Raw genomic sequence first — 11004 nt, 5'->3', positions numbered from 1 at the left:
ATAAACCTTGGGCTCAACTTGCCCTTCTTCCTTAATCTCATGATTCCCTTCATCGGCGAAACTTTCAAAAGAACTTTTTCACCCACCATAAATGATAAATCACGCGCTTTCTGATCCGCGTAACTCTTCTGTCTGGACTGTGCTGTACGAAGTCACTCCTGAATCCACTTTACCCTTTCCAAGGCATCTTTCACCAAATCGGTACCATATAACTTAGCCTCACCGGGCTCAAACCACCCGATGGGCGAACGACATCGTCGACCATATAAATCCTCAAATGGAGCCATCTCGATGCTAGATTGGTAACTGTTATTATAAGCGAACTCGGCCAAAGGTAAGAAACGATCCCACTGACCTCCAAAGTCAATCACACATGCCCTGAGCATATCCTCCAAAATCTGAATTGTCCGCTCTGACTGGCCATCGGTCTGCGGATGAAAGGTTGTGCTGAGCTCTACATGGGTCCCCAACTCACTATGTACTGCTCTCCAGAAATATGAAGTAAATCGAGGGCCTCTATCTGATACGATAGAAATTGGCACACCGTGCAACCGAACTATCTCCCGGATATATATCTGGTCCAACCTATCTGAAGTATACGTAGTCACAACAGGAATAAAATGTCCCGACTTGGTCAGCATGTCAACAATGACCCATACTACATCAAACTTCTGCAAGGTCCGCGGCAACCCAACTACAAAGTCCATAGTGATGTGTTCCCATTTCCACTCTGGTATAGTCATCTGCTGAAGTAGGCCACCTGGCCTCTGTTGCTCATATTTAACTTGCTAGCAATTTAGACACCTAGCTACATACTCAACTATGTCCTTTTTCATTCGCCTCCACCAATAATGTTGTCTCAAATCACGATACATCTTCGTAGCACCTGGATGAATAGAATATCGAGAACTGTGTGCCTCCTGTAGGATCTGTTTCCTCAGTCCATCCACATTAGGAACACATAGACAATCCTGGAGTCGCAGAACACCATCCACTCCAATAGTAACTTCTTTGGCACCACCCCGTAGTACCGTTTCTAGAAGAACCATTAAGTGTGGATCATCATACTGGCGAGCCTTGATCTAATCAAATAGTGAAGAGTGAGCTACAACTCATGCAAGAACTCAGCTGGGCTCTGAAATGTCCAGCCGCACAAGTATGTTGGACAAGGACTGAATATCCAAAGCTAATGGACTCTCCTCTGCTGAAATGAAAGTCAAACTACCCATACTCTCCGCCTTTCTACTCAAGGCGTCTGCAACCACATTTGCTTTACCTAGATGGTATAGGATAGTAATATCATAATCTTTCAGTAATTACAGCCATCTGCGCTACCTCAAATTTAGGTCCCTCTGCTTGAACAAATGCTGCAAACTGCGATGATCAGTGTAAACTTCATAAGACACCCCATAAAGATAATGCCTCCAAATCTTAAGAGCGTGAACAATTATAGCTGACGTGAAGCCTATGCAATAACTCGCCCTTCCTGCATTAATACACAACCCAAACCAACGCGTGAAGCATCGCAATACCCTGTATACATTCCCAAATCAGAAGGCAACACTAACACTAGTGTTGTAGTCAATACTGTCTTGAGCTTCTGAAAGCTCACTTCACAATCATCAGACCATCAGAACGGAACACCCTTCTGGGTTAATTTGGTCAAAGGTGCTACAATAGATGAAAAACCTTCCATGAACCGACGATAATAACCTACTAAACCCCAAAAATTCCTGATCTCAGTCGTTGAAGTGGGGCGATGCCAATTCTGAATTGCCTTAATCTTTTTGGGATCAACCTTAATAACATCACCCGATACTATATGCCCCAAAAATGCTACAGACTCTAGCCAAAACTCACATTTAGAGAACTTAGCATATAGCTTTTGTTCCCGTAATGTCTGAAGCACTACTCTCATATGCTGCTCATTCTCCTCCTTACTGCGCGAGTAGATCAAAATGTAATCAATAAAGACAATGACAAACGAATCAATATATGGCCTGAATACCCTGTTCATCAAATCCATAAACGTTGTCGGGGCGTTAGTTAAACCAAAGGACATCACCAGAAACTCATAATGACCATATCTAGTCTGAAAAGTAGTCTTCGGAACATCTGAATCCCGAATCTTCAACTGATGGTACCCCGACCTCAAGTCAATCTTAGAGAATACCCTAGCACCCTACAATTGGTCAAATAGATCATCAATACGTGACAACGGGTACTTGTTCTTAATAGTGACTTTGTTCAGTTGACGATAATCAATACACATCCGCATTATTCCATCCTTCTTCTTCACAAATAATACCGGTGCACCCCAAGGTGATACACTCGGTCTGACGAACCCTTTGGCTAGTAACTCCTCAAGTTGTTCTTTCGGAGCCATGCGATACGGTGGGATAGATATAGGCTGGGTATCTGAAGCCAAGTCAATACAGAAATCAATATCACGATCAGGTGGCATACCTGGAATATCTGACGGAAATACATCGGAGAACTCCCGAACTACAGCCACTGAATCAATAGTTGGAGTCTCTGCAGTAGTATCCCGAACATAGGCTATATAAGCCAAACAACCCTTCTCAACTATGTGTTGAGCCTTTATAAAAGAAATAACTCAATTAAATGAATTAACAGGCGAACCCTTCCACTCCAGCTTAGGCAATGCTGGAATAGCCAAGGTAACTGTCACGACCCAAATTTCACCTATAGGTCGTGATGGCGCCCAACACTACAGCTAGGCAAGCCAACTAATAAGTCAATCGTACATTGGTTAAACTTTTATTCCAAGAAAATAATAAAAATACCAACTTCTACCAATGTGTATGCCAAGACCCGGTGTCACAAGTGCATGAGCATCTAGTAGATTATACAAAACTCCAAATACTGTCTGAAATAAAATAGACAGAATATAAATATAAGAAGAGACACTGGTAGCTGCAGAACGGCTCAGAAAGGCATCTCACCACTATGCCTCGGGATGACGTGGGTATGTGATGATAGGTCCTCCACTAGTACCTGTCTCAGATCCTGCACAAAAAGTACAGCAAGTGTAGTATGAGTACGTAAACAACGTGTACCCAGTAAGTATCAAGCCTAATCTCGAAGTGGTAGAGACGAGATGGCCGACTTTGACACTCACTATGGGTCAATTGATTTAAACAGACAATCAAGCCTATGAGATTTCCATCATTTAATATCTTTATCTAACAATTCACAATATATTCATATAGATATCAATTAATATAAATAAATCAAAGAATACAATTTACACAAGTAAGGCATGCTTTGAGTCCTAAACTACCCGGACTTTAGCATTAATAGTAGCTACGCACGGACTCTCGTCACCTCGTGCATACGTAGCCCCCCACAATTAGCAACAATTATTAATAATTATTTAATTTGAATCACCTATGAGGTAATTTTCCCCTCACAAGATTAGACAAGAGACTTACCTCGTCTTGCTCCAATTTAATCCACAATTTTGCCTTTTCCACGATTATCCAACTCTGTCTCGCTCGAATCTAGCCAAAATAATTCGATACAATCACTAAAATTTATAGAAAATAAATTCTATAAGGAAATACTATATTTTTAATAAAAATCCCGAAATTAATTAAAAATTCGCCCGCGAGGCCCACATCTCGGAATCCGGCGAAAGTTATAAAATCCGACAACCCATTCAATTACGAGTCCAACCATACCAATTTCACTCAATTTCGACTCCGAATCGATACCGAAATCTCAAAATTTCGTTTCTATGAGATTTCTAAACTTTTCCAAATCTCAAATCTCAAAACACTAATTAAATTGTGAAAAACAATGATACACGTGTATATGTAGACCAAATCCGAGTTAGAATCACTTACCCCAATATTTTTCCCTTGAAAATCTGCCAAAAGTCGTCTCTGCTCAAGCTCAAGTTCGTCAAAAATGGCAAATGGGACGAATGCCCTCTTTTTATAAAACTGCCCAACAGCCTTCGGAACTGGTCCTCGAACTGGGCCTCGATCGCGGCATCGAACATGTGCCTTCGATCAGGGCATCGAGGTTGTACCTTCGATCAGGGCATCGAGCTTGGGTCTCGATCCTAGCCCTCGAGCCATACCTTCGATCATGCCCTCGAGCTTTACCTTCGATCGCGGCTTCGATCACAGGCTCGAGCTTGGACCTCGGTCATGGCCTCAATCAGGGTATCAAGGTTGGGCCTTCGATCATAGACTCAATCATGGCATCGAGCTTGAGCCTTCGATTGTGACCCCTTGATCTTGGGTCTCGATCCTGGCCCTCGAGACTTGCCTTCGATCATGGCCCTCGAGCTGGACCTTCGATCATGGCTTCGATACACTAGCTCGAGCCTGTACCTCGTCAACCCTAGGCTCGATACCTGGGCTCGATATCTGGCTCGATATCTGGGCTCGATATCTGAGCTCGATCACAGCCCAGAATGTCCAACATAAGAGGAAAAATTGCAGCAGCTTTTTAACTCAAATTTTTGATCCGTTAACCGTCCGAAACTCACCCGAGGCCCTCAGGACCTCAACTAAATATACCAACAAGTCCTAAAATATCATACGAACTTAGTCGAACCTCTAAATCACATCAAACAATGCTAAAACCATGAATCATACCCCAATTCAAGCTTAATGAAACTGAGAGTTTTCAACTTCTACATTCAATGCCGGAACCTATCAAATCAACTCCGATTGACTCAAATTTTACACACGTCATAAATTACATAACGGAGCTATGAAAATTTTCGGAACTGGATTCCGACTCCGGTATCAAAAAGTCAACTCCCCGGTCAAACTTTCAAACTTTAAATTTCTATTTTAGTCATTTCAAGCCTAATTTCACTACGGACTTCCAAATAAAATTCCGATCACGCTCCTAAGTACAAAATCATCATACGGAGCTGTTGGAATCATCAAAATTCTATTCCGGTGTTGTTTTCTTAAAATGTTGACCGAAGTCAAACTTAGTACTTTAAGGCCAACTTAAGGAACCGAGTGTTCCGGTTTCACCTCAAACACTTTCAAATCCCGAACCAACCATCCCCGCAAGTCATAAATCATTACAAGTACCTACGGAAAGTTTTATTTTAGAAAACGGGGTTCTACAAGTTAAAATGGCCGGTTGGGTCATTACAGTAACAGTCTTGACATGACAATCTAGAATAACATGATATGGAGATAACCAGTCCATGCCCAAATAATTTCAAAATCGGTCATCTCAAGCAATATGAGATCTGCTCTAATTTCATAACCACAGAATGTAATAATATAGGACCGATAGATCCGGTTCATAACAACAGAATCGCCCACAGGATTGGACACATAAACAGGAGTACTCAAGGACTCACGAGAAACACCCAAGAATAGAGCAAATAGAGATGACACATATGAATACGTAGATCCTAAATCAAATAATACTGAGGCATCTTTGCCGCAAACAGAAATAATACCTGTAATCATGACATCTGAGGCCTCTACATCTGGTCTGGCCGGAAAAGCATAGAACTGAGCTGGAGCGCTAACTGGCTGGCCTCCGCATGGCTGGCCTCCACCTTTAGGACGACCCCTACCCACCTGTCATTCACCTCTTGGTGGTCGGACTACTGGTGGAGCAATTGGTGCGGTAATCATAGACTGCTGACCCTGCTGCACTGGTCTACCCCGCAGCCTGGGGCAGAATCTCCGCATGTGACTAGGATCCCCGTACTCGTAACAACTTTTTGGTGCGATAAGCTGCTTACTAGAAGTCTGGCCCTAGTGACCTGAATACCCACTAGAAGAACCCTGAATAGCTGGTGGGCAATAAGAACTCTCTGGTATAACACTGAGATAGGGCCGCACTGGAGCACCTCGAGGAGGCGATGGTGCTGGATATGGGGACCTGCTGGACTGCCCTCTCACGAACTGACCTCTTTCCCCAGACGGAGCACCTCTGAACTCTCCAGAATACCTTAACCGCTTATCTCTCGTAACCTGCTCTCGGCTCCGCTGACGTACACCCTCAATCCTGCGGGCTATCTCCACGACTAACTCATAAGAAGTACCCATCTCAACCTCTCGAGCCATAGTGACCTGAATGCCAGTATATAAACCCGCAACAAACCTCCGAAGTCTCTCCGCCTCAGTAGGGAGTATCATAAGTGCATGGCGAGATAACTCAGAAAACCTTGCCTCATAATCGGTCACTGACATCTGACCCTGCTGGAGCTTCTCAAATTGAAACCTCAACTCTTCCCTCTTAGAGGGTCGAATATACTTGTCCAGGAAGATACGGGTGAACTTGTCCCAAGTTATGGGAGGAGAATCTCCTGGTCTGCCAAGAACATAAGACTGCCACTATTTACGGGCTCTGCCCTCTAGCTGAAAAGTAGCAAAGTCTACCCCATGAGACTCCAATATCCTCGTGTTGTACAGTCTATCCTTACACCGATCAATGAAATCCTGGGGATCCTTATGTCGCTCACCCCCAAAGACAGGAGGATGTAGTCTAGTCCATCTGTCCAATAGTTTCTGAGGATCAGTGGATACAGCTGACTTGGGATCAGGTATAGCTGCTGCCACTGGCTGGACTCCACCCACGGGTAGTGCACCCTGGGTCTGATATACAACAGTTGCATGTCCATGAACCTATGCGGTAGGGGTATGTGCTCCCCCGCCCGCCTGAGATGTGGCTGGGTCTGCCGGAAATAAACCGGCCTGAGTCATATTATCCATGAACCGCAGCATACGACCCATGGCATCCTGAAATCCCAGTGCATATGTGAAATCCACCGAAGCTGGCTCTGCCACAGGCACCTCACCCTGCTCCTAAATAATGGGATTCTCTATTGGACCCACTAGCAGCATAACTGGAACAGTCCTGGGACGTCCTCACCCTCTACCACGGGCTGGAGCCCTCCCTCGGCCTCGGCCTCTGCCTCTGCCTCGAGCAACTGGAGGAGTAGCTCTTCCCTAGTCTGGAACCTCATTAGAGTGCGTTCTCACCATCTGTGAGAGAATAAGAGAAGGATATTTAGTAGTACATTAATTGCACGATGGAATATGAAAAAGGTAGTTTCCTAACACCCCTTAGCCTCTCGAAGATAAGTACAGACGTCTCTGTACCGATCCGAAAGACTCTATTAGGTCTGCTCATAACTTGTGAGACCTACGTGAACCTAGTGCTCTGATACCATGTTGTCATGACCCAATTTCACTTATAGGTCATGATGGCGCCCAACACTATAGATAGGCAAGTCAACTAATAAATTAAACATATCGATAAAATTTAAATCCAAGAAAAATATTAAGACATCAAATTCTACCAATGTGTGTGCCAAGACCTGGTATCACAAGTGTATGAGCATCTAGTAGATTATACAAAAATTCAAATACTGTCTGAAATAAAAATAGACAGAATTAAAAATATAAGAAGAGGCATTAGTAGCTGCAGGACGGCTCAGAAAGGCAGCTCACCACTACGCCCCTAGATACCGAGGATGTGCTATGATAGGTCCTCCACTAGTATCTGTCTCAGATCCTGAACAAAAAGTGCAGCAAGTGTAGCATGAGTACGTAAACAAGGTGTACCCAGTAAGTATCAAGCCTAATCTCGAAGTGGTATAGACGAAATGACCGACTTTGACACTCACTAAGGGTCAACAATAATAAATAGAATAAATTATAATTATTCAAATCAACATGATTCACAAAGTTAATAATAATTTTATTCATTTAGCAGAAATAATAAAAATTCTTCAAATGCAACAATTTCCAATCTATTAATTAAATCCTTCAATTTCAATAAAAATTCCAATTTATCAAATAGCTACACAAGCTGCAATTCAATTTCAATAAATTTCTAATTTATCAAATAACTTTACAAGCTGCAATAAACTGTCCAAGTATCGTGAATTTTTTTTATTATCAAGCACGATTTCTGCCGAGATCGTACGACCCGATCCAGAGTTTCGTGTACACTGCCGAGGAACGTGCGACACGATCCATATATGTATCTATCCTGCCGAGGCGTTCGACCCGCTCCACAAAAAGGAGGACATTTTCTTATGTACCTCCGGAATGAAAGTATATTTATTATAAGATAAATTCAGGAGGAAGAATAATTTCACTAAATAATTAATTAATTTAAACAGAAAATTTAAGCATATGAGATTCTCATCCTTTAATATCTTCCCTGACAATTCACAATATATATATATAAATATATATATATATATATATATAATCAAATAATTTAATTAAGTAAAGACTATAATTTACACAAGTAATTCATGCTTTTGATTCCTAAACTACCCGAACTTTAACATTTAATAGTAGCTACGTACGGACTCTCGTCACCCTGTGCGTACGTAGCCCTCCACAATTAGCAACATTTATTTAATTTAATCACCTATGAGATAATTTCCCCTCACAAGATTAGACAAGAGACTTATCTCGTCTTGCTCCAATTTAATCCACTAGTAGGCCTTTTCCTCGATTATCCAACTTTGGTTGGCTAGAATCTAACCAAAAAAAATAATTCGATACAATTACTAAAATTTATAAGAATCAATTCTATAAGAAAATACTACATTTTCAATAAAAAAAATCCCGAAATTAATTAAAAATTCGTCTGTGGGGCCCACGTCTCGGAATCGGCAAAAGTTACGAAATCCAACAACCCATTCAATTACGAGTCCAACCATACCAGTTTCACTCAAATCCGACTCCGAATCGATACCGAACTCTGAAAAATTCGTTTCTATGAGATTTCTAAAAATTTCCCAAATCTTAATCTGAAAACACTAAATAAATGATGAGAACAATTATATATTTGTGTTTATAGACCAAATCCAAGTTAGAATCACTTACCCCAATGTCTTTTCCTTGAAAATCTATCAAAAATCACCTTTGCTCAAGCTCCAATTTGTTAAAAATGGCGAATGAGACGAATGCCCTCTTTTATAATTCTGCCCAGGCAGCCCTCGATCATGGCCGAGGATCCTCGGCCTCGATCGTGGCTTCGATCTTGGGTCTCGATGTTGGGCTCGATCTTGGCCCAGAATTTCCAGCACAAAGGAAAAATTGCAGCAGTTGTTTTAAGTCCAACTTTTGATCCGTTAACCATCCGAAACTCACCCTCAGGACCTCAACCAAATATACCAACAAGTCCTAAAATATCATACGAACTTATTTGAAACCTCAGATCACATAAAACTTCGCTAAAATCACGAATTGTGCTCCCATTCAAGCAATCAAGCTTAATGAAACTTAAAATTTCCAACTTCTACATTCGATGTCGAAACCTATCAAATCTACTCCGATTGACCTCAAACTTTGCACACAAGTCATAAATGACATAACAAAGCCATAAAATATTTTGGAATTGGATTCCGACTCCGGTATCAAAAAGTCAACTCCCCGGTTACACTTTCAAACTTAAATTCTTGTTTTTAGCCATTTCAAGCCTAATTTAACTACGGACTTCCAAATAAAATTTCGAACACGCTCCTAAGTCCAAAATCACCATACGGAGCTGTTGGAATTATCAAAATTCTATTTCGGGGTCGTTTGCACATAATTCGACATCCGATCTATATTTGAACTTAAACTTTTAATTTTTCATCAAAATTCCATATCTCGGGCTAGGGACCTCAGAATTTGATTTCGGGTATACGCCCAAGTCCCAAATCACGATACGGACCTACCGGAATTATCAAAATACTGATCCGAGTCTGTTTGCTCAAATTATTGACCAAAGTCAACTCAATTGAGTTTTAAACCTCTAATTCACATTTTAATCTATTTTTCACATAAAAACTTTCCAGGAAATTTTACGGATTGTGCACGTAAGTCGAGAAATAATAAATAGTACTTTTCGAGGTCTTAGAATACATAATTAATTATTAAATTTAAAGATGACATTTTGGGTCATCACAGTCACTACTCTACTAAGGTTAAGCTTGACACTTATTGAGTACCGCTGTGGTATATTTATACTACGCTTCTGCATATCTTTTTGTGCAAATCCAGGTACTTCTTACCAGTCTAGACATTAGTGAGTACCTGTGTACGGATACTTCGAGGTATATCTGCCAGCGTCCGCAGACTCCGGAGTCCCCTTCTATTCTTGTTATGTTGCTTCCTTATTTTCTTAGACTTTGTTATATAGAGACACTGAGCATAAATTCTTAAAAGCTTGTGACTTTTTTCTACTGAATTTTGGGAGTTGAAATTATTTGAATTGTAGTTTATTTATTTCAGATATTTATTATTATTCCGCATTGATAGGTTTACCTAGTCTTAGAGATTATGTGTGCCATCACGACATCCTACAGATAGATAGATAGATATAATATAAATATATATATAGATATAAATAATTGAAAACAATTTGATTACCTCGTGAAAAAGATATTTCTCTTTTTGTTTAACTTAAACTTAGATTTTAAGAATTGAAGACTGTTTGATTTTCTTGAAAAGGTACTTTTCATTTATTTATGGTAGGATTTTGGGAATTTTATATTTTTCTTTTATTTATGTTAGAAAATTTAGGAATGTCTTATTTTTCTTTTTAACATGTAAATCAATTATTTTTATTCTTTGTAAGTATATGTAATTACACTTAGTTAATTTCTTTGTTATTTAAATTAGGATTGCTAAACACTTTGAGAACAATTTTGTTACTTCTTGTAATGATAATTTCCTTTTTTATTTACGTTTTATATTTTTGTATTTTCCCTAAAAATTATTTTTATTTTTTTGACAAAAAAGAAATAAGACATATTTCAAAGAAATCAAGGTAACAATAAAATTTTATAGGAGAATCCTTTGCTACGTTTAGCTGTCAGAAAGAGGAAAGTTTTCAAAAGTTATTTTTTTAGTTTTGTTTGATAAGCAACAAGGTTTTTGGGAAAAAAAACTCTCACAATCAAAGTAGATAAGTTTCCTTTTTAAGCTTTTTGAAGGAATTATAGTAGAAAAATCAAAGTACTGAATATTAGGAAAGTAA

The sequence above is a fragment of the Nicotiana tomentosiformis genome, chromosome 1 (assembly GCF_000390325.3).
Source record: "Nicotiana tomentosiformis chromosome 1, ASM39032v3, whole genome shotgun sequence".
Classification (NCBI taxonomy): domain Eukaryota; kingdom Viridiplantae; phylum Streptophyta; class Magnoliopsida; order Solanales; family Solanaceae; genus Nicotiana; species Nicotiana tomentosiformis.
This window is presented reverse-complemented; position numbering follows the sequence as displayed.